Source organism: Perissodus microlepis, chromosome 19 (genome assembly GCF_051167445.1).
Source record: "Perissodus microlepis isolate ML-2025 ecotype Zambia chromosome 19, ASM5116744v1, whole genome shotgun sequence".
Lineage (NCBI taxonomy): Eukaryota > Metazoa > Chordata > Actinopteri > Cichliformes > Cichlidae > Perissodus > Perissodus microlepis.
In genome coordinates, this window is record NC_140479.1 from 15,259,353 (window position 1) to 15,284,248 (window position 24,896).

Sequence of the window (24,896 nt, forward strand, 5' to 3'; positions counted from 1 at the left end):
AAAAACCACCGAAAAAATGACTTAAACACAAAAAAATCACAAAGAAAGAACAATATCCACATCTGCACCAAAGAGTAAAACAGACATTTTATCTGATTTAGTGTTCAGCTCAGATAAAATAATTATTGTGGGTAATTTTAACATTCATGTAGGTGCTAAAAATGACACCCTCGACGCAGCATTTTATCTGTTATTAGACTCAATTGGCTTCTCTCAAAATGTAAAAGAACCCACCCACCACTTTAATCACGCTCTAGATCTTGTGGTATATGTATATATACATATATACATATGGCATAGAAAATTAATATTTAACCCTTTCACGCATAGTGGTCACTACAGTGGACAGCTATTCAAAAGCTGTTTTCTTGTATTTGTGTCAGTGTTGATGGTACACTGTAAAAAAAATATTCCGTAGAAAAAACGGAAAATGTCCTGGTAATTTTCTGCCAGTACATTTTCTGTTTTTTTACGGAAGTTTGACGGACTTTTCTGTAAATGATAAAACGGAAAATTCTGTAGATTTACAGTATACTCTCTGTACTATTTACGGACATTTCCTTCAGCTATAAAACGGAAAATTCCGTTTATTCACAGTATATTTTCTGTATCATTAACTGATATTTTCCGTTAATAGAAAAATTGAAATTTCTGTTTATATTACTATTTCCAAGCACTTCTTTTCACTGTAACTCATTAAATATAGTTCTTTATATCCGTAAACGTACATTTCTATGAAATTACAACCTAGTACACCATGTACTCAAAAATTCATAAATTAAAACTTAAATTAATTTGTGCTTCGTACACAACAACATTGGTACAATTAATGTTAAATATTTTTTTATTCTCCTTAACTCAAACACTATACTAAAATATAACGACAGCATCCATCTTGTCATAAAACGACTAAATAGCTGATACATGAACAAAATAACTCACAAGCTTTCAAATTTGAGCATTTTTATTTCCTTGAAATCAGGTTGCCCTCATGTAAATGTCTTTATTTACATTCATTCAAGTGGCTCCCAAGTGTTTTCTTCAAACAGGACACCTGACAAACAAAAAATGTCATATTTAACGATATGTTCACATTTAATAATATCCAGAGTACCTTTAAGTTAGAATCACTGCCTTTTGGTACACTGAAAAAAAATGCAATAGGGTGGTTGTTGAATTTGCATAGAATTACTTCATATATCCAGCATGACTAATTTAAATTTCACATCTAAACATATTTTTGTCTTTTAATTTTCACATATTCTTTAAGAATATTCATTCTTTTAGAACAAATCATGTTGAAAAGAAACAAGTTAGTCGTGTTTTGTCCTCAAGCTCCGCCCCCTGGAAAGGAAAAATCGGCTGCACTGTCCGCCATTTTTGTCTCTCGCTTTGGAAAATCTACTACCATCTGGAGTTTTACACTTGAAGGTAAATAAGATTTTAAAGCTAACACACCAGTGAGAAAGAGTGTAGACCCTTTATATATGTGGACTTTTACTGGGGTGTTGTTATTTTACAGGTATGTGGGCTGTTTATCGAAAACCATGAAAGGCTAATGTTAGGCTCCAGTTAGCTAATGGTAACCGAAATTATGCGATAAGCAAATTAGTAATTAACATATATAATGTGAGTTAATATTGTTTGCATATTCTTTCAGTCTAAATTAACAGACTATTACAAACTTGCATCGGTGTCTGTAGTAAGTGGTGGTACCTGCAGTGTCTTAACCATTAAACAAGCTAATGTAGGGCCGGGATATGACTAGTTTGTTGAAACATGTCTGCTGCCAATGTGACTGCTTACACACGGTAACATTACCAGCACATAGCCACAGCCGCTATAAACATGCTCAAAGGTCAATCTAGCTTCTGTAGTCAGCAGCTGGAAGACTCAACACAGACCCAAGATTCAGTGTAACGGTTATCTAAATGTTGTGTGTCCTGTTTGTAAGCCCAGAAAAAGAAATTAAATAAAATGACGACCTTGAGCTTCAAGCTAATGTAAGCGTAATGCTATAGCATAAAGCGACTAATGCAATGATGAGGTTGTTAAATTAGTAAAAATACAGTAAATATATCCAACATGAATCATTTATATTTTTGGTCTAAACATAATTAAGTCTCACGCCTTTCACTTGTTTTAGAAGGATGTTCAGTCTTTTAAAACCAGTCATATCAAAATAACAGAAAATAGTTATGTTTTCTGTTGAAACTCCACCCCCCCGGTGTGTTCTGCGAAGGAAAATTCACTGTGGCGGTCCGCCATTTTTTGTCTTCGCTTAGTTTACGTTTGGTGCTGAGCTTTACTTTGTCGAGGTAAACTGAAAACTACATGTTTGAGAGGAAACGAAGAGAACATCCATTAGATGGGGAAGTTTTTCTCATGAATGGCTGTTGAGCAACATAATGGAAAAAACAAGTCATTCCTTAAGTTAACTAACGATAATGCTAGCTTAAGCTGCGGGACAATATTATGTGCATTAGCTTTTTTTTCAGTGTGTGCCCAGTCACATTCGCTTGTTTTTTCTCAGTGAATACAGACTAACAAACTTGTGTCCATTTAGTTAACTGGTTGTACCTAAAATGTTTTAGTTAAACAGTTAAATAAGCTAGTTTGCCATGGGGTGGGCTCAGTGTGTGTGTGTGTGTGTGTGTGTGTTGGGGGGGGGGGGTCTTCACTAAAGTCGGTTCATTTAGGGCATGACACCTATGCAGTACTCATTAGGAGAGGAAGTGCAGGACGTGGGGCTTTATTTCATGTTCTGGGGCAGTGAATGTAATGTACTGATAACATGTTAAAGACACACAAAAACCCAACAAATTATTTTAACTGATTTATAGAGAGACTGAGAGGAGGCCTTAAAGAGATAAAAATAATGACGATATAAATATGTTAAATTTATTTTTTCTGTATCGATATATGGTGCTTATCCCTGCTGAAGGGCAGATTGGTGTTGCTTCAGAACAATTCTCTAGCGCTGTTACGTAGAGGTGTTACAGTTAAGGTTTTAATAACATTATTTTATTTACTAGTGAAGATTTGCATATGTTATCTCACATTCTGTAAGGTAAATTTTCTGGAAAGGTCAAATTAACTAATTTAACTAGTATTAATGAAAGACCTTGATGTGTATATGACAATAATAGATGTAGTTTCTGGGTCATTTGGCAGAACTGCAAAATGGCCAGAAGGAGGCAACTGCTGTGGTTGCAAACAGGCTTTGGGTGGTATGGAAGTAAGGGCAACTATGGAACTGCTCAGCAACATGGGACCCATAGCTAATAAATAGTAATATGACAAAAAATAACAACTTTGTGTGGATGTAACCTTGTGAGATTTGAGATTTTGACAGCATTTTTATGTGACAACTTCTCTTTTTAGATAAATGCAGAGTTTAAGCGCATTACCACCATGCCACTGCAGTCCAGATTACTCTCGCAGAGAGATGTGCTATCTGACAAACTAATAAAGGTCTTCAAAAGGCGAGGAGGACAAATAGGAAGAAGACTTCAGAACATTCTGGAGCCCACGGCCCAGGTAAGAAAAAAATTAATTTGTGTATACACTTTAGGGAAAATAATAATTTTAACAAAATGCTGCTTGTCACTCTATGCCAGGAGTATGTTGAAAATCACCTGGGATTTTCAGATTTTCACAATTTACCATGGGTGTGTTTTTTTTTTTTTTTTTCTTCTTTTACCTGCATTAGAACTATGTGTGGAGTTCATAGTTGAACACCTCTCTATGCTCTGACAGTATTCTGCTTCTTTGCATGGAGATTTCACTTCAGTAATGCATTACCTTTTTGAGCATTCTGAGGACTCAAATCACATGCTGTAATGAATCCATTTTTGTTCACCTAATGTGTTAATGTTAACATTTTTTGGAATAGTGACACAGATTAAAATAAGATTTGGTATAATGTTCTTTGACCAGTGTTCTGTTTAATTAAATTTTGCAATTCTGCATTTTCTAGGCCACAGATGAAGCCATTATCCAACGATCTAATAAGGAAACAACCATGGGAATTTACATCATAAAGTCAAGAGATGCCAATGGCAGCCCTGAGGACATCGGGATAGTCCTTGAAGGCCAGAGAGTCTGGCAGGATTTGGATAACTATACCCTAGCAGCTGCAATGCTGTTTGGACTAATGTACACTTTGAACCTCACCTACCCACTGGAAAAGTATACCTTCGAGGTATTATAGAAACTGGTTATGGAGCTCAAAAGGAACAGCCTTTCAAAGAAGGCCCAGGTTTTCAGGACCAGACTGTACGATTGAACAGTTTTCCAGTTATGATGACAACATGTCTACCTCTTCGAATATGTACCATCCTTTCTTTTAAGCCAGCACTGGTAAAGTTGCAGTACATATTGAAACTTATTTTTCTGGCACTTTTCAACTTGGGGCCTTTATTACTGCAGTTTTCACTTTTCAAGCCATGGCTCTTTTAAAAAAAATTCAAACTTTGAATGTCCATTTTTCTCAATGGAAATGGTGCCTTGCACCAATTTCACCAGTTTGCAATTTTTTTTCCCAAGGTGCACCACTACAAACAGATTGCATCGTCTAGTATTAGTGATTGTGATGTTTAGTGATAGAAGCAAGCCAATACTAATCAGTTTAGGTCTCTTGGTTTTGTGCCTGTGGGTTATAATGTTATTTTAAGTCTCTTCTTTGTGTCATTTTAATAATTACACCCCTGTTGCCATATTACCTTATGGCTCTTACATTAAAAAAAATATTTTTTACATAAGCACGATGTCATAAGGCCCCACAATGTTGAATTCAGCTTACAGAAGATAACTTTGAGGAATGTTGTGGAATGTTTTTCAAGAGATGCATTGTACAAATATGACTCATGTATATTTTGGAAGCCTGAATTGAAAGTCCATTGTTACAACTGTGTAGTATTTTCAAAAATACAGGTCATTGTTCAAAAATGTTTTGCTTATTTCTTTGATTGAAGAGAAAGTGTACAGTACATACAGTAAGATCAGCCTTAATGTAGTTTTATTTATTGAACACTCAATTATATATTAGATTATATATTATATATTAGAAATTTGTTATAAAATAAAATAAGCTTACCATAAAATAATCTTGTCAATATAACACATAGTAGTCCAATACAATTAACACAAAAAGTTCATATCTGATAAACAAGTGGTTTCTATAAATATTTGACCGGAATTAAAAACATAACAACAACATAAGAAAGTCATGTTCATGTTACCAGAAAAATGTGTGCAGGTATAACATAAAAAACTAAGGTTAACCAAACATAACTTAATTTCGTGCAACCGATTACAATAATTTTTTTACGTTTATCCCACTGATTATTTTTTTCAGTGTAGTTTTGCCTCAGTCAAATGGTTAAGAAGTGGTTTACATCCATGTCTGTCCACTTATGATACAGTATACACATGTAGTCAGTTATAGCCAAACACCTTTGATTACTGAATTGCATTCACTTCATTAATGAAGTGAATGTAATTCACATTTGTGTGAACATTTGTCTGAGATTAACTCTTTGGGGTCTTTACCTTACAATATAACATACTTGAGTCAAAATTTGTTGACTGTTTAAGTGGTGCCACATGAATAAAACTGAACAGATCTAAAGAAGATGTTCCTGAACTTGGGGTTTATTCGAACAGGACGGATGGATAACCACAGGACTTTTCCCCATATGATAACTAAAACACAAAATAAATTAAGACAGATTACTGTCCCAAACTTAAAGATAAAAGTGTATTTACTGGACTTGTTTTGTCAGTGAGGAGCAAAGTACAATTAGAAGTGCTTGTTCTGATGAAAAGTTAAACTGTAAACAGCAGCGTAATGAATAAGGATCTGTGTCCACGAATCCTCAGCAGTGACAACACTTAAACATCATAGTTCAAAATCCTTAATGCACACCTTTTTCTCCATGGTGTTCAAATGCTCTTAGCTGTTTAAGTAGAGGAAAAAGTCTGACATATTTCATGACCATTAAATGTTAGACAAGGCTCTGAAAACAAGGTTACGGTTACAAACAAAAACCTCTGCTTGTGCGCACAGACCCTAAATCACAACAAATAAGACAATAGTAAGACAAATTACTACAAAGTCTTGTTACCACTCTTCATATACCAGTGTGACAAAGTCCTGAATGCAGCCTGCATGTTAGTACATCAATTTCCATCTGAGCTTTAAATAAAATACACTCAGCTTTTCCTTGGATTTTCAGAGTTGCTCAGTTCATACAGGAACTGCAGCAGTCGGGGTTAACGTGTCGCTGTGTTGCTCCTCCATGTCAGCCATTGAGACTAGTCGCAATTTATTCTGAGGAAAAAAAGAGAAACAACAAGACATTTTTAAAAAGTTTGTATTTTTATATTTTTTTTACCTAGAACATAAACAACATAAACAAAAAAAGGATTAGGGCTGTGCGATATGACGATATATATCAGATGACGATATAAAAATGTCTATTGTTTCATATTATACACTATTGTTTGTTTTGTGGTGTTGCAAAATAAACTGTTTACGGCAATATTTTTTTCATGATTTTGATGGTCACTGTAGTTGCTATATTATTTCTTAAAGTTCTCTCTTTCTCTTATACTTACAATAACCACACTATGGACGGACAAGTGACTGTTTTTACGCATACTTTCGTTACCAACAATGACGGTTAAACCCAGGGGCGATTCTAGGATCAGAGCTTTGGGGGTGCTGAGCACCCAGAGAGCTGCCCATCCAGGCAAGGTAAACTTTACTCGTCACGATGAGACTTCTTCCCTGTCTCTGTCAGTCCCTGCATCCTTAAATGTCTCCCGTTGTCCCGAGTTCCCTCTGACTGTCCCCTTGGTGCATTTAAACCCCTGGTCCTCCCTGTCCTCGTCCTCTGTTGTCTTCATCTCCATTATCAGTCATCATAATTTTACCATCTCTGTGCAAGTCTGTAAATTTCTTTATTAAATCATAAGATTCTTAAATTCATCAAGTCTCTGTGCCTGGGTCCTCGTCACAAAACATGACATCACTGTTTTGTACATTTTAACACAATTTAATCCCCACATTTGTGAAAGAAAAGCAAAACACTTTTTTGAAAAGTCTGTAACAAAACCATCAAATCTGATCAAGGTTATTTAAATGCTGCAAAAGAAGAATGGATTGGAATTTTTAAAAAATACATATACTAATAATGGATTGCATTTATATAGCGCTTCCCAGGGCCCTCAAAGCGCTTTACAATTCCACTATTCATTCACTCTCACATTCACACACTGGTGGAGGCAGCTACCGTTGTTGACAGAAGCGAGGCTGCCATATCGTGCCATCGGCCCCTCTGGCCATCACCAGTAGGCGGCAGGTGAAGTGTCTTGCCCAAGGACACAACGACCGAGACTGTCCGAGCCAGGGCTCGAACCGGCAACCTTCCGGTTACAAGACGAACTGTTTCCTAACCTTAATTACTGGGGAGAATAATGAATAATGCTCACTGTGAGTAAAAAGTAAGCTGGGTGCATTTTTTGGACAGAGATTCACTTTTAAAGTGTATGTATAATACAATACAGATACATAAAAATACACTCCAAAAATAGAAGAGTCCTTGAAATGTACAAAATATTATTAAAAAATTAAAAAAACTGAGGCTACGTCCACACGTACCCGGGTATTTTTGAAAACGCAGATTTTTCTATGCGTTTGCACCTTTCGTCCACACGTAAACGGCGTTTTTGGTCACTGAAAACTGAGATTTCTAAAAACGCCTGCCAGGGTGGATATTTTTGAAAACTCCGTTTTTGCATTTACGTGTGGACGAGAAAAACGGAGAAAACGCAGCGTCAAAGGTGAGCGCCTTTTTTGACGTCACACTGTGCGCCACGTTATTGTTTCGGTGAAATTAATTTCTACAATACTGTTACTGTTAATTGTACTCTCTGCAGTGTTTAAATGCTTACATATACACACACACAGTTACTGTCCCTCCACACATACGAATCGGTTCTGCTTCTATGCCCCAGCTTTGTTTACTTTTTCCCACCGAGGCTTCTAGACTTCTGATTGGCCAACATTTCTGCACGGTTAGGAATATATCGCCATCTGTTGCTTTGGCATGTTCCTAGCAGCGTTTTCCTTCATTTCTGCGTTTACGTGTGGACGGGATTATTTTTTAAAACGAAAAATCTCCGTTTTCAAAAATACCCGTGTACGTGTGGACGTAGCCTGAGACACCTTGGCCTCTGGTACAATGTATACAATGTATGAAAAGATCTTTACTGCAGATACTAATATGGCTCTGCAAATTTTTTCTTTTCTTTTATCCTATGTCGCCTCAGCTTGAGGTTGGCAAATCTGTCTATCACATTTTGGTGGTCAAGTCTCTCAAGCATCTCTTTCTCAACTGACATCACAGCCAGGTGCTGGAGTCTGCTTTGACCCATGGTCCTTCTCAGCCAGGTATGGAGCTGACTCAAGACACTAAAAGACCTCTCACAGCTACAGCTGCTAACTGGGTTTGTTAGGGCAACCTGAATAACAGTTTTCAGTTTGGAGAAGATCTGATTATCCAGAAGATTGTACAATGTTAACATATCTGGAATGGCACCAGCCTCACTCTTGAGCTTCAAAAAGTCTCTGGCAACCGTGACTTCCTCTGACTGAAGCTCAATATGGTAATGCAGTGCCAGGGCTGACAACCCAGTTTGTTTTGCAGACTGTGTATAGCAGCTTTAATATAGGGAGAACACAACTTCCAGATTGTACGAGTAAAATTAGTTGTGTTTTTTTTCTTTGCCAGTTTAACAGTTTCTGTTGTGCCTGTTAGTACTCCCTGTCTGTTTTCTTACCTGGTTCTTCCTGACCTTGTACTTTCTCCTCATGTTCTCTTCTTTCCTCTCTCCCTCTTTGGACTGACAATCATACACAAATAGATTGTATTCAATTAGATTAAAAAATACTATTAAGATTACTAATAAAAAAAGTCCTCTCTCAGTTTACTTTTAACCAAAAGGCAAATAACCAAACCACATGTACATCTAATAAAGGATATAAATATTGAAACACTGATCCAACATTATCCTGATGGATCATTTGATTTTACACTTTTACCTGAATGTGGCTCCTTTTTTTGAAAAAACTACCTCATATCCATTATGAACCTGGCTGTCTCTCTGTACACAAACAAACACACACACACACACACACACTAGTGATGGGATTTCCGGCTCTTTTTAGAGAACCGGCTCTTTCGGTTCGGCTCACTAAAAAAAGCCGGCTCTTTCGGCTCCGAACCGGCTCTTCAGGTTGTTTTGTTGCTTTAATTAATTTATTATTAACAATAATATAAAATTATGCGCAAAAGGAATTACTAATGTAAAAAAAAAAGTGGTTTTATTTATATATGTTTATATATAAATATATGCGGTGGCCCCTAGAGACAAAACACGTACAAACTCCAAAAAGCACGTACAAACTCCAAAACACATTTCTAGCATGAACTGAACTTCCAAAACAGAGCTACCTAGATCACTTAAATTACACAATTGAAAGCATGAAAGCATATGTGTATTGTTTGTGTATTTATACACAAGCATTCATATATAGTCAAATAATTAAAAAAAAAAGTTCATTTACCTGTTATTACCACACACCAAATCCGGTCGTTGGTACTTGCTGGCTTGTGTACCCACTAGGTAACAAAAGCTCAACACTGCGCCTATCATCCTGGAGCACTTCTGTTGTCTTTTGTACGTGTTTTCGAGTTTGTACATGTTTTTACGTGTTTTGGAGTTTGTATGTGTTTTTACGTGTTTTGGAGTTTGTACGTGTTTTTATGTGTTTTCGAGTTTTTACGTGTTTTGGGGTTTTTACGTGTTTTGGGGTTTTTACGTGTTTTTGAGTTTGTACGTGTTTTCGAGTTTGTACGTGCTTCAGGGTTCGTACGTGATTTGAAGTTTGTACGTGCTTTGTCTGTAGGGGCCACCGTAAATATACTTTTATTTATTCACTCCACATAAAATGTAATAAATAAATCATATAATACAAAAATCAACTATTCACATTTCAACTTTTAACTATTTAAATTTTCCGCTTTTTCCTTTTACAAATTTAAAGTGAAACAACACAAAACACTGCAAACCATAACACAATTAAATATAAATTATAATATGAAAACAAAAAGAAGATGCATATTCTCTGTCATATGGACCTGCATGAATAAACTTTCTGAATCCTTTATCATCCGCAACTGAAAATAGTTGTGGATGATTACTATACCTTTCTAATGTGACTTTGTTGTCCCTGGCTCTCTTTCTCTCTCTCTCCCTCCTGCTCTGTTCCTGTGCTACTGAGTGTAGCTACCGCCCCTCCCCCCTCTTCCCAGGGTAAAGCACAAGGCTGGCATGCTGAGTGAAGCGAAAAAAAGTGCGAGAGAGAGAGAGGGTGAGAGAAAGAAAAAAAAACCCCACGGCTCGCAACAAGGAGCCGGCTCACGTCGTTCACGTCAAAGCTCTAGAGCCATTTCGTTCAGGACCAACCCATCACTAACACACACAACAGGAGTTATAAGGTTAATGGGCATCCAGTCAGTTAGCTAGCTAGTACCTTGGGGTCAATATGGCACATATGACAAAATAACCAGTTTCTCTCATTACATTTAAAACAGGACGGTGGTAACAACAGCAGGCTGCGGACAATGTTACGTTTTCGATTTTAAATAGGCTGCATACATTTAAATGGGAGCAACAGGACGGTCAAATGTCACTGATTTTACTACAAAGCAGGACGGATTGTAGGGTAGCAAACATAGTCGGAAAACACGTTTTCAACACTGCAGGTTACCTGGTGTAATGTTTTTCAGCTAAAAAGAAACATGGCCTGACTCCTACCTAACTATATAAAGAGTAACTGAAGGTTAAAGGCAGCTAACATGTCCTGTTTTAAGCCAGACACTTCCACCTCTGCTCCGCTGCGTCTCAGCCACCATCGCTCTGGCAGCAACGGCGCTAGAGCCAGTGTTGCCAACTCCTCAGTAAGGAAAATCGCTATTGGTTGTCATAAAAGTCGCTAGAAGTCGCTAAATGACGTCATCGCCTAATTTGCATAATTGGTCATGCTAATCTAATTGTAACCTATGTTGTTGGAGAGAGAAATAACATCATGGAAGAGACATAAAGTGAGTAAAAAAACGTCCTAAATGCATTTAGAGTTTATTTAGAACTACAAATTAAATTTCTTTTAGCAATTATTGTTTTTTTTAATGTCACAATTCCAACCCTGCTCCTTTACCCGGGCTTGGACTGGCAAAAGTGACCCGAAATAGGCACTGTGGTGGAGTTACTTTGTGTGTGTGTTTATAAGTAGTTTTAAACCTTGTGATCCACAAAACAGCATAAGAGTAAAAGAGTAAAAGAAGAACTTACAGCACCCGCTGCTTGTTGAGAGCAAAAGCAATACGCGCTTTCACGTCTTTTTTTAGCGACTTTTTTTTAGAAAAAAAGTCGCTAAGGGGTCTGAAAACTCGCTAAATATAGCGACAAAGTCGCTAAGTTGGCAACACTGGCTAGAGCCAGAGTAGGGGAGAGCTGGAACAAACCACTTGGGAGGGGTTATCTATACTTTTGTTGTTAAAATGTTCCATCTCAATTACGTACTGTATGCTTTTTATATTTTTAGTAGTGTGTCCCACAAACAGCAAATATTGTCAAAAAAAGTAAGAAATCTTTGGGGGTGCTTTGATTCATTTTGGGGGTGCTGAAGCACCCCCAAGATGAAGGCACAGAGAATACCAGCATGGCCAGCAAGGATGAGGCAGAACCAGCTAGCTCCAAACAGAAGGACCAGTCAAAAGAAATCGAGGACCTTATTGTTAAACGAGGGGCTACCTCTGTAGCATGGACATGGTTTGGTTATGAAAAGTCTGACACGCCCCAGAAAACTGTACTATGCAAATTATGCCACAAACTGGTCCCCACCACCACTCAAACACGACAAACCTCTTTAACCACCTACACAAGAATCACATGAAAGAGTTTCGAGAGAGTTTACGAATGAAAAGCAAAAAAGAGCTGTCAGGTGCTCAAAATAATCCTTAGACTCAAATGTTAGAACAGGCTTTTCCTCGCAGCACGCCGTGTAATAAATACTCAGAAAGAAAATGGCGGCCGTTTAAACTCATGTCTAAAACTGTATAGTTTCACGCATCGGTCAAAACACTCGACTCCAGGTACACGACGCCCAACTGAAAACACTTCACATAAGTCGAGTTGCCCGAGAATCACAGAATTTACAGAAAATGCACTATTTTGTGATATATATCGTTATCAGGAGAGATATGTCTTATATTGGGATATGAGATTTTGGTCATATCACACAGCCCTACAAAGGATTATAATTCACGTAGAGTTGCATACACATAACACCATTCTGTTGCAACAAAAGCAGTTTATAACTAGAAAATTTTGCATTTCCTGCGAAAATGCAGTGTGGATGCTTTAAAGCTGAAGCTGTATGCAAAAACTAGCTAAAAAAGTTGAAAAGTTGCAGAAATTGTAAAAACTTTGCAGAAGCAAAGGAACTTTGCTAAAATGTAATAACTTAGCAGAACTGCAATATCTTAGAGGAAACATAATACTTGGCAGAAATGCAATAGCATAGCAGAACTTAGCAGAAATATTGTAACTTACCAGAAACATGATAACTTCTCAAAAATACAAGAATTTAGGAGAAATAGTATAAGATAACAGAAAGAATATATTTAGCCAAAAATACTTAAGCATTACAGAAACACTATGATTTAGAAAAATAGTACAACAGAGCAGAAATACTGTGATTTACCAGAGACACTGTGATGAACTATGAATATTGTAATTTTAAATTAATACTATGTTTTAGCACAAATACTATAATTTGACAGAAATACTATCATTTGGCAGAAATACTATGTTTCAGCACAAATACTCTGGTTTAGCACAAATATTATAAGATAGCAGAAATACAATTATATAGCAGAAATGCTATATTTAGAAAGAAAAATATAATATAGTAGAAATAGTATGATTTAGCAGAAATACTACAATATAGCATAATAACAATGATTTAGAACAAATACTATGATTGAGCAGAATAGTAATAACTTAAGTGAAAATACTGGAAAAGTAAGATGACAAGCTGAAAAAAAAACGGAACATGGTTAAATTCCCTCAAAACTAATTGTTGTTCACCTGTGAAAAAAAAAAAAAGAAATAAAAATAAATTTAAAAAACAAGAAGGAACAGCCAACAGATACACACAAAATTAAATATGTATACACAAATGCACAGAGAGAGAGACACACGGAGGGTCTATGCCAGTCAACCAGTCTGAATATATTATATTTTTTTCCAACAATGAGATGCTGCCCTAAAGAGGGTCTCTCTCTCTCTCTCTCTCTCACACACACACACACACACACACACACACAGGGAGAGAGCTGCTGAATTTGAATCCACCAATCAGAGAGGCTGTGTACTTTTTCCCGCCAAAACAGGTGCACGCAGCACAGAGAGACACAGGATTATTGCAGTCTATTTCTCATAGTGACGACTCCCCTCAAACAAATGGCCATAATTTCCTAACCGTAGGGGCTAGAACGGTCATTCTTACACCGTTTTGTTCAGAAGAGATGGGAGAATCTTCAAGTGTTGACAATTTATCATTAAAATATGAATTATTGAAGATATTTGACTTGTAATGCACCATAACGGAGTAGAGCGAAGCGAAAACTGCCTTGACTTGCCCTCAAACAACGCTTTGTAACTCTAAATCTATTTGGAGTATCGATATCATTCTTTCACCGTAAGAGACAGCAGGCTTTGGTGAACAGTCATGGAAATTTTCAGGTCTCTGTGGAAAACCATCAAAAAGATATGATGAGAGAAAAAAGTGGTTCATTTCCAGAGTTTGAAATCTGAAGAAATCTGAGCGAAGGACGAATTTCCTACCCTCAAACAAGTCCAACTCATCTCAGAACGGTAATAGGTGAGAAAAAAATTCTTGAATTGTGAGCATCAGGAGTGTCTGAAGATATACCGGGACAAGCCTCATGTCTTAACTTCGCTTCGTTAAGGAGATATGACAATTCGAATATGCCTCTCATTACAGAAATCCAGCGGTGATTTTGAACAAACTCTCCATTGACTTTATATGGAGAGTTTTGAGACTTTGTGTTGGTCTGAGGAGATTTGCCAAAATTCTATAAATCCCACAACAATGATAGTGACATTTTCTGAAAGCTAGCAAAAATACCTACGTTTTCATGTATAATTTGTGGAAGTTGAGTGAAAATTGAGCAAGTAGCAAGAGGTTGTTCGGACATGAAGAGAAGACTGCAAAACCTTCAGTGGCACACTGGAAGCCAAGTGCATAGCAACCATAACAACGCATGTATTTTGTGAAAAATCACAATTTTGCAACTGAAAACTTTAAGAGGCATAAAAGCAAAACGGTAAAAGATTTGAAAAAGCTGATTTATACCTGAATAGCCCAATAATTTGAGAACATTTTAAAGTTTGAATGGTTGTTCAACGTGAAAATATGAGGAAGTAGTTAAGTTTCAAAAACAAGCAAATTTTAGCAGAACTGCAGAAGTTTCCCATTCATTTCAATGGGACAAATTAAGCTTAATATTTTAAAAAGTATAATAGTGAAAAATACCAAAAGACATAGCACACATTAGCAGAAATAGCAGAATAGTTTAAAATTTGAACGGTGAAAATCGGCTGAAAATTGTGGAAGTAGTTAAGTGCCAAAAGTGTACGGAAGTCCCAAGAGGAACTCAATAGTGTGGATGCTTAAAGCATCCACACAATTAAAGTAACATACATACCTTGAAAAACTAAATCAACCACAACATTAAACTCACCTTGTTTCTGTAGAGAAGGTGATCAGGGTTTTTCTTCATTTCCTGAGACCAGCTGCTCTGGATCATCACCAGCTTGTATCTTCATCTTTTTTTTTCACTCGGGGAAGTCTTTCCTTTTCTTGGCCATTGCTCTGCACTGGAAAACCAAAGTGTGTGATCAAAGGTGAAATAAGGGATATTTTTCCACTGCAGGACTTAGAGTGCTTCAAGTAGTGATAGCTGTTGATCCATTTCTCAAATAATCTGTAAGGATCTGGATTTTTAAGAAAGATACAAATATCTCTGCTTATATTTGGCTAAAAGCTTGATATAGACACAACAGTTTATAATATGTCAGCATCCCCCACAAGGCACATAAAGCCCCTGCACACAAGCACTGCGCTTACAGTATACTTTAATCAAGATATAGTTATTATTGATTTATTGATTTTTTTTAGTAATAATTATTAGTATTTAATCACATTAGCACAGTGGGGTGACAAAAATATTCCACATACTAGAAATGCTGCTCAGCATTTCATAAATTACATTTTCAACAAATGTTGGAGTAAAAACACAGTTACAGGGAGAATGTGTCTGTCTGTAAATATTAACTAAACATTTCTATGTGCTACAAAATAGACATAATTGTAAATGTGCTGAGGTGAAACTATACTTTCAATAATATTACCACTACAGTCTATTAACCACCGAAATAATCTATGCTGGTCAGCTAGCTAAAAGTATTTAGTTTAGCAGCACAAATCAGAGGCTAACATTAGCATTTGCTAGCGTCAGCCAGGAAGGTCTGAGGCTTAAACTAGGGTTAGTGTAACTTTGCCTGAAACCCTTTAAAGTGTACAGTAGAGCCAACTGTAAAACACAGGTATTGATACAGAACTTATTAGAGTCCTAGAATAATTTCTAGAACCATGAAGTTCTCACTTTTCCCAGTTATCCACATCGCTGACTTTTGCTAATTAGCTAGTTAGCAGTCACAGCTGTGTAATACCCAGAGAGACACAGACAGCTAACTATAATATTTATGAAAACTGGTTCAGCCACTGAAGGGCAAAACTACGGTGGCTGGGAAGTGCAAATCGCAACAAATTAAAAAACCACAACAAATTAAAAACCCGCAACAAATTAAAAAAAACCCACAACAAATTACAAAAACCCACAACAAATTAAAAAAAACCCGCAACAAATTACAAAAACCCACAACAAATTAAAAAAAAAAACCCACAACAAATTAAAAATCCTTGACGGAAAGGGATTGTCTGAAATACCGGAAGTGACGCAACGATTAGCCTAATCCGGTTGTTCAGTCTGACGTCACTAGCCGTGTCTGGACCTAAACTCCGCTGCAGGTCCATATATCAAACGATCACTATGGCATTACTGAGAGTTGAAAAACTGTCTAAAGTCTTTCATCTTTAATAAAATGATCAGCGTTCTGCTCTACCAGGTGTAACAATTGAGTTTAACATCCAGGCATCCATGAAAACGGAATTTATGACATTTAACGGAGTTAGAAGTTAGCAGGGAGTTAGCTCGCTAGCTTCTATCTAAATACAATATAGCATGTCCTGACTGCGGGGTTTTGGAAACAAATTAAAACGTACAGCTCTGTTATCACTTCCAGCATAAATGAAGACAGAAAACTAAACAGCAGTGACGTTTGTAGGGTTACTGAAGTTGGGCTAGCTGGTATATAACGATGTGCTACGTGACTGCTAGCGATACAGCTATGTTAGCATAATATAAACAAGCTAACTTTTTTTCCACTCGATAAAAGTTAACGTGAGTGTTCTCGGTGGTCAGGAACAAATGTAATCGCATGGCAGGATGCTGTAAAAGGACCAAACTTCAGGCAGGAGAACAACTGAGATAATCCATCCACAATACGAGGTTAGTCATTCATAGGGTTGCCAACCGTCCCTTAAAAAACGGAATCGTCCCGTATTTCGAAACAAAAGTACACGTCCCGTATTGAGCTAATAAGGGACGCACTTTGTCCCGTAATACAGTGATAATCAAAAGTAGTCTATAACTTTTAATGGAATTAACGCTTTGTTTGAAAACATAATTCTCAGCCCCTCTCCTGCTTTGTGACCAATGAGCTGACAGCACACTTATGACAATTCGAGTATGACAAGTCAGATTACCGCTTATCTCATTGGTCGAGGAAAGGTCACTTACGGAGAAAATACCGGAAGACAACAGATGACCACAACAAGAAGCATGGCCAACAGGGAAACAAACGCCGACACTGCGGTGCAAGTCTCGGACGACAGTACACCTAAAGCTGGACATACACTGTGCGATTTTCAAACTGCACGATTGACTCGCAGGGGTTAGAAGTTGGTAGGTCACGATGCAGGGTCTCACCTGATGCTCTGATGCGACCTGAGTGCTCACACTGTGCCTCCATAAAATGAAGGTTATAACAGAAATTCTGTCTTTCACTCACACAGACACACCACCACCATCAACTTTGTTAAATTGCTAATGAAAAACATTAATCGGGCAGCTGTGATTGAGCAGCAATGTAAATCCAACTATTTTCACGGTTGTTGTGGTCGTGATAATTTTGTGATGCCACATCGAAAAGGCTCGGATGAGCTTTCCAAAGTTCTACAAGTTGTGCCTCCATCGCTTGTGTCCAGATCACAGGCTGCACAGCCGTGGTGCTCTGTCTTTTTCACCGACGTTTACGTGTTTGCGCGTGAGCAGTGTGAGCAGCTCCGGTGACACCCTCACGAGCGATTGATGATCGGGAGCTGCTCGAGGTGTTAATCGCTTCTCGTTACCCCACGTATACTACACAATGCACGATGAAGGCCAAAATTGGGCCGATCACCAAATCGGTCGCATGACTCAAAAATCGGCTCAAAATGGGCCAAAAATCGCACAGTGTAAGCCCAGCATTAGAGCAGCAATGTTTGTTCGCTCAGAGAAAGAAAAAAAAGGCTGCAAAAGTACAGGGAGGAATGGGAAAAGGAAAACACCTGGCTGGAAAAGTGCACGATAACACCTATAAAGCGCACTGCACTGTGTGCCGGCGCACTTTTTCCATAGGCATGCTAGTGGTGGGCACATGAAGAACATGAGGGGCGTGAAAGCTCGGGGAACCCTTAACCAATTTCTTGTCCACCAGGCCACGGCAGAAGCAGATATGGTATGTAAACATTGGTTTGTTTTTTTAAACCCTCTGGTTAAGGTTAATATGGGCATGTGCAGTGAATATCAGCGCTATGTGGCCAGAAGTGTGATAATATAATTTATTTTGTGTAATAAACAACTGCAAGGATAGATGATTACAACAAATAGATCACTAATACATAAAAGTAATACATAGATTAATAATGATGATGAGTTATGATGCGTAATCATGGGAACAAGTGGGTTTACAAACAGGAGCAGCTGATTAGCATTAGAAAAGCTGAAATAATACCTCAACTGAAGCCAATTGTACTAAATGCACTATATGTGCACAGTTACAAGAATATTTTTCGTTCTATTGTTTTCTATTAATTTATATAATTTTAAGTTAAGCAGGACAGAGTTCTTTTAAAGAAAGATTTACTTATATTCTCAAAAGTTAAGCATGACAGGCTTCTGTTTAAGAAAGAGACCTGTTTTATTGTGTTAATGTTGTCATTTTGAGCTAAAAATAAATGGCTAAATGATCATTTGTTTCCCATGTGTTCATATCACAAAGAATATGCATCTGCTTAAATCAAATTCAAGTCAAATGGTTAAAAAATAATTACACACACAAAAAAAAGAGCTACCACACTGGGAAGGGTGAAGACAACTGGGTTGCCCGGCCCTGGCCACGAGGTGTCCCTTATTTATTTTTCAGGGAGTTGGCAACCCTAGTCATTCATATACTGCTGCATGGGCTGTAGTTACATCCTAAGGGTTTAAAAACTGAGCTTAAATAAATGATTAGCGGTAATAAAAGCCGAGGGAGATCAACAGTGATCACTGACTGTTTTAGGAGCTTTTTGAGATTAAATAGAAGAAAATACAAAACATTAAACATGTTAACAACACAAAAGCCATATTAAAGGCAGACTACTTTAGGCCCGGAAGTAGGATTCCTCACGTCATCACTTAACAATCGGATAGGGCTTTTGGAGCGTGATGTCACGAGAGGGGGCGTGGCCATGATTTTTGGTTGAGGCGCCATGTTTCTGGGCCAAACAAAGTGCTAGCGAAAGAGGAGCGAAAGTACACGGATAACACCAGCTATGGTTCGTACTTGCTGTGCGGTCAGTTGTAAACTTAGATCGTACGACCGGCAAGGGAATAAGTTTGAAAATGGTTTATCTTTTCATTCTTTCCCCACCTGGAAGCAACATGAGGCAGCTCATGTATCGGATGTTACCAAAAGAAGGCGTCTAGTCTGGATAGCAGCTGTGAGACGAGCTGATATCCAGTTCTCTTCCATCTCCAAATATCTGTTGGTGTGCTCCAGACATTTTCATTCCGGTAAGTTATAGATATGTTCATATCACTCTTTATCCGGTCTTTAAGTCTGATGTCACTAGCCATGTCTGGGCTCAAACGCTGCTGCTGGTCCGTAAATCACTGAGAGTTGAAAAACTCTTTAGACTTTAGATAGTTTTTCAACTCTCAGTGATTTATGGACCTGCAGCAGCGTTTGAGCCCATGCTAGTGACGTCAGACTTAAAGACCGGATAAAGCAGGGGTGCTCACACTTTTTCCGCATGTGAGCTACTTATAAAATGACCAAGCTCCCTCACTCATTTTTAACCCTTTCTTAGGTTTAAGAGAAAAAACCGAGAGCTAAAAATTGGAGTTAACTCGCTGACTAGCTTGTCAGTTTTACTACACTTCGCGCCGCTGTTTGCGCATGCGCAGCGACCTAAGCGTCAGAAAAAATCTGATGTCATCTGACTGGCTTCCCTGTATCAATCAAGTGACGGGATGGATGATAGGCTGGCATCTATTTTTTTAATGCCATGTGATCTACCAATACTACCTTTGCGATCGACTGGTCGATCGCGATCGACGTATTGAGCACCCCTGGGATAAAGAGACCGGATAAAACCCCTGCAAGTTACAAGTACGAATTTTGACCCTATTTTTCATCCTTTCATCTGATTGGTCAATGTCATGTCAATCACAAATGTAACAATCCAATCAGAGAACAGATGGGTTTGGCTGTCGGAGGGGCGCTTTTTTGAACTGCAGGTCCTTGAAGGGTAGCAGCTAGGTCCCCTAACTTTCAGTAGCTGTTGAAAGGGTAAAGTTGTGGTATATCAGTGGTTAGAAATACCATTATTACTTTAGGATTAGTTTAACACAAAGTCAGGGCTGACCCGGGACCATTGCTGTGAGTCACAGTGCGCAGCATAAAAGTCCTTTCACATCAGACGCAGGATGTGCTGCTAATGCTAACTAAAAGCAAAGGATCCAGAATTTGTTGTGCTGGCTGCTGGGCTCTGTGGGTTTTTGCAGCAGCTCTACCTGTACTAGATGCACCTGCTCCTTGTCTTTTCTATCTCTGACTTTATGTCCTCTACAAGAGTTTCTGGGTTTTTTTGCTAGTTCTTCAAATGTTCAATAAAAACATCTATGCTAATTCATAACGAAGAAAGCTTTTTAATGAAGACTGTCATTTCCAAAACACTGCCCGCCCCCACCCCGCGGTCCGCAGCGCTGTTGAAAAGGCTGTGGAAGTCCCTATATTAAACACGTAGACCTATGACACAAAAATCACCAAACTCGGATGACCACAGACTGTTTTCCTTCGTGGTGATGAAAGAAAACGCTGGGTTGGCATGTAAAAGGGCATTTATTCCCTTCAAAGACCTGCAGTTCAAAAAAAGCGCCCCTCCGACAGCCAAACCCATCTGTTCTCTGATTGGATTGTTACATTTGTGATTGACATGACATTGACCAATCAGATGAAAGGAAGAAAAATAGGGTCAAAATTCGTACTTGTAACTCGCAGGGTTTTAATCCACACACAAATCTTTTTTACGCACGCACAAATCTTTTTTACACATACAAATCTTTTTTACGCACACACAAATTTTTTTTACACATACAAATCTTTTTTACACATACAAATCCTGATTTACAAGTACAAAATCGATTTACGAGTACAAAATATTTATGACCACATTTTGAGCCCATAGGGACCTTTTCAGGAAATGCATCTCAGATGTCACCTGTTTGTTGTTTGAACCTGTAACATGGGCTTGTAGTCTGAGGGAGAGTTATGTTTAATTTAAAGTTGCTGCAGAAAAACAAAACGGTGAAATATGGAATCCCTATGCTTGTAAGTAACTTTTATGCGACGATATTTACGGAGACTAAGCAGTTTGAGCTAATATTTGCTAGCAGCTTAGCTGGTTTATGAATGCATGACCCCACCGTGGTGTGTGTAAATGACTTATTTAACCAGTTCACTCCTAATATTGAAGTAAGATCTTGTATCTGGAACTTCATAATAGTATTAGTTGTTTTTTCGTTTTGTCTTAGTTATAGTTTAATTGCGTGTTAAAGCCCAATTTGGGCATTTCCTTTCTTCGCTGTAATGATATTTATCTTTAATCGTGACTGTTTAACAGTATTTCAAACCGAATCCCAGGCTTCTATAGTTTCACTTTTTTAGGTATACAAATGTGAGTCGAAGCATCTTAAAGGTTGTAGTGCTTGGTTTTGTTGACAGTTTTAGGAAGGAAGCTGTATTTGTTCGTCTGGTAGGCCTACAGGCCCATACAGTGGACTAAATCATTAAGGTTTTAGATAGTTAACAATTCTTGTTCTGTTTTGAAAGTCTTGAAAGCTACAGTGACTGTAGCATTTATTTTCTTATTTATTTATATCCACTTTAACAAGAAATACCTAAGTCATACCATAAAGTACTGTGCAAAGGTCTCGAACCATTCCTGGATTCTTTATATTTTGCAAGAGATATATTTGACCGATCACAGCCAGGTCCTGAAACAACAGCCAAGGAAGAGCAGCACCGGCTGTTTGCTTGCATTGTATTGGTTAGAGTCCTGAGTAAATGTAATGCTCTCCAAAGCTGCACTGAAGACGAGCATGCCACCCACACTAAAGTGCTGCTAGACCAGACAATGGAGGGCCTCAGCTTCCCAAAGAGCATAGATAGGTCAAAAAATGTCGTCAAACGGATCAGCAGGGCTGTCCTCAGTGACCTGCTTGGCTAGCTTTAATCATGCCAGCATGAGCACAGGCAGAAACAGGTACCAATCAGAGATATCACATGTAGCTTGTGTTTATGTTCAGAGTGTTACGGTCCTGGGCTGGTGGCCCAGTGTCTTGATTTTGTAATGTTGTTTATTAGTCTGTTTTCCTTTTGGTTAATGGCTTATGACTACTGGTGTTTTGGTTTCTGTTGTGTGTTTCCTAGCTTGTGTATTCCTTTGCCCCTCATGTCACTCTGGTCCCTGTACTCTGTGTTCCCTTCTTTCTTTCAGTCTGTGGATTTCCTGTTTTATTTTGAGGGTTTATGTCTTATGTCAGTGTTCTAGTTTCGCTTCCTCTGTCTCGTTAGGTCTAATTTCTCCCGGCTGTATTCCCACCTGTTCCTCGTTCCCTTATGTGTATTTAATGGCTGTATCCCAATTCAGGATCTGCAGCCTTAAAGGCGGCATTTTAAGGCCGATTACGTCACAGCGACGCGACGAAGGCTGTCCCAATTCGAAGGCTGCTCGAAATGCGGCCCTCAAATGCGTCCTTCATTTCCCTGAATTTTAAGGATGTGGCGGTGTAGACTTCGTGGCCCAACATATCCCAGAATGCATAGCGCAGCGGTGGGTGTGGATAAATTTGCAGAAAAAAACGGCGGATGAGGGGTGCCCGAAGAGTAAACTTTAAGTAAGTGCTGAATATTATGTCACTTATTTATGTGCAAATGTTTAATAATGAAGAACATTAAAACATTACTGTTGGCCACATGCCGGCAAAGTTATGTGACATTAGTGACGTTTGTACTAACTTGGTTTAAAAACCTTTACTTTAAAATATACGGCGTTCAATAGCTGAGCTTAATCTTACAGAGAATGATCAAAGCTCATGTAGAAACAAATGAACAAAAGATTTTCTCCTTCATTTCTGTCAAACAATGCTGAAAAGTTTCCAGCTGTTAGTATCATGGTTGCTAGGCAACCTGGGCAGCGCGACGGAGGCTAGACCGTCCCATTTCACAAGCCTCGCACTTCCGGCCTTAGCGGTCTTTGAGTACGCGGCCCTTGTGGATCGTTAAGGTTGCGTACTTTAAGGCTGCAGACCCTGAATTGGGATACAGCCATAGTGTGTGTCCTCCAATTTTTAGCGTCGTGTCGTACCCTCAACTTGCTGTGTGTTTTTCCATCCGTGCTGCCAGAGTTTATGCCACAGTGCAATAAAGCTGCCTCTTTTAGTTCACTGTGGGCCCTCTTGTCCTGCCTGCACACAGCACACCATGACACAGAGTAACATCTGATTTAAAATCAGGGAGCAAAGGACACTGAGATGTTCAGATGGTTTCTGACTCTCAGTGTTCTAATCAGCTGTCTTAGCATTGACATGTATTATTTGTTTCATATTATTTGTCTTGGAGGATGTAAGCTACATAGGTGCACATTCAATTCAATTCTGTTTTATTTATTTAACGCCAAATCACAACAGCCGCTACATCAAGGTGCTTCATATTGTAAGTAAAGACACTAAAATAATACAGAGGACACCCCGACAATCAAACAACTCCCGATGAACAAGCATTTGGTGACAGTAGTAAGGAAACACTCTTTTCACAGAAAGAAACTTCCCACAGAACCAGACTCAAGGAGGGACAGCCATCAGAGGTGCAGCCACATGTAACTTAATGAACAATGCCTTATTAAGAATGATGCAGACAGATTTTTAGTACTGATATATGGAAAAAACAAACCAACCCCAAAGAACCCCCCAAAAAAGAGTCTCCTGAAAAAAACAACAACTTTGACTTAATAAGCTAAAATGTCATCATTTGGTTTCAACACATAAATATTACTTTACTATTTTTATTGTTGTTTTTTAATGTAGCAGGTTTCTTTTATTTTATGGACATCAGCTATGCCATCAACCAACTGAGATACCTGCTATAAAATGAAACTGATTCTATAGACAGTTTGTTTCAGCCACAAATACTGTGAAAACATTTTCACAATACAGCGTTAAATTTGCAGTTAATGAGGGACTGTTGAAATACATGCTTTTTCTTATTTTAGTGTTACTGCCTTCACAGAAGTGGAGAGAGACGGAAACATACCAGTGTTTACAGGAAATAAGCTCTGCAACGGAGCTGAAGAAGAGTCCAGATTATTGTTCTTACAGTACAATATTAATGATAAAAGTACATTAATAGCAGCATTATTTAATGACTGCGTGAATGCAGCCGATTTTAGTTTTATTGTGGTGAAGAAAACATTTTGGATATGTTATTGTATTAACAATTTCTAGACAAAAACAATTAAAACACTGTAAAAAAAATGCTTAAAGATCCAGTGTATTCCTTACTTAGAAATGACCTATCGGATGTGATGCTAACACATTATTTACCGTCAGATGATCCTGGCAACTCAACCGTTGTTCCCTCGTTTCATTAAGCATTTCTGCATTATCGCATTTCTGGACTGAATGCGACACTGCAGGCATTCCTTAAACTTTAAGAATCTATTTTCCACACACACGTTTGGGACACTGCATTTACACAAGTAAATAAAACCATTTAGATCAATTCACCTGGAAATACAAAAAAAAAAAGATTTATAAGTGTGCGGGTGTGTGCACGTGCGAATGTAAACCTTTGATGCGTCACAGATATGAGAATTCGCGAGGGCACATATAGGGACCTTAAACTCACCAAAATTGTGAGTGAACTTTTGACGAGTTTTGAGATTAGTTGGAGAACAACAAAAACAAGAAATCCTTCATATTTCTTTCCTTTTTTCTTTTCTTTGTTTTGCAATTATATAGCGCTTTTCG

At 38.1% G+C, this 24,896-nt stretch overlaps 2 long non-coding RNA genes across 2 annotated transcripts; one reads left to right on the forward strand and one right to left on the reverse strand.

The window, feature by feature from the left end:
* Positions 1-946: 946 nt before the first annotated feature.
* Positions 947-19,454, reverse strand: LOC146365658 (uncharacterized). The gene is made up of 2 exons (XR_014798591.1): positions 14,901-19,454; positions 947-6,334 (listed from the first exon to the last, which is right to left on the reverse strand). It is a non-coding gene; the product is annotated as an uncharacterized LOC146365658 (long non-coding RNA).
* LOC146365659 (uncharacterized) lies at positions 1,335-4,091 on the forward strand. Its single transcript, XR_014798590.1, has 3 exons — positions 1,335-1,431; positions 3,385-3,540; positions 3,980-4,091. It is a non-coding gene; the product is annotated as an uncharacterized LOC146365659 (long non-coding RNA).
* Positions 19,455-24,896: the final 5,442 nt, after the last annotated feature.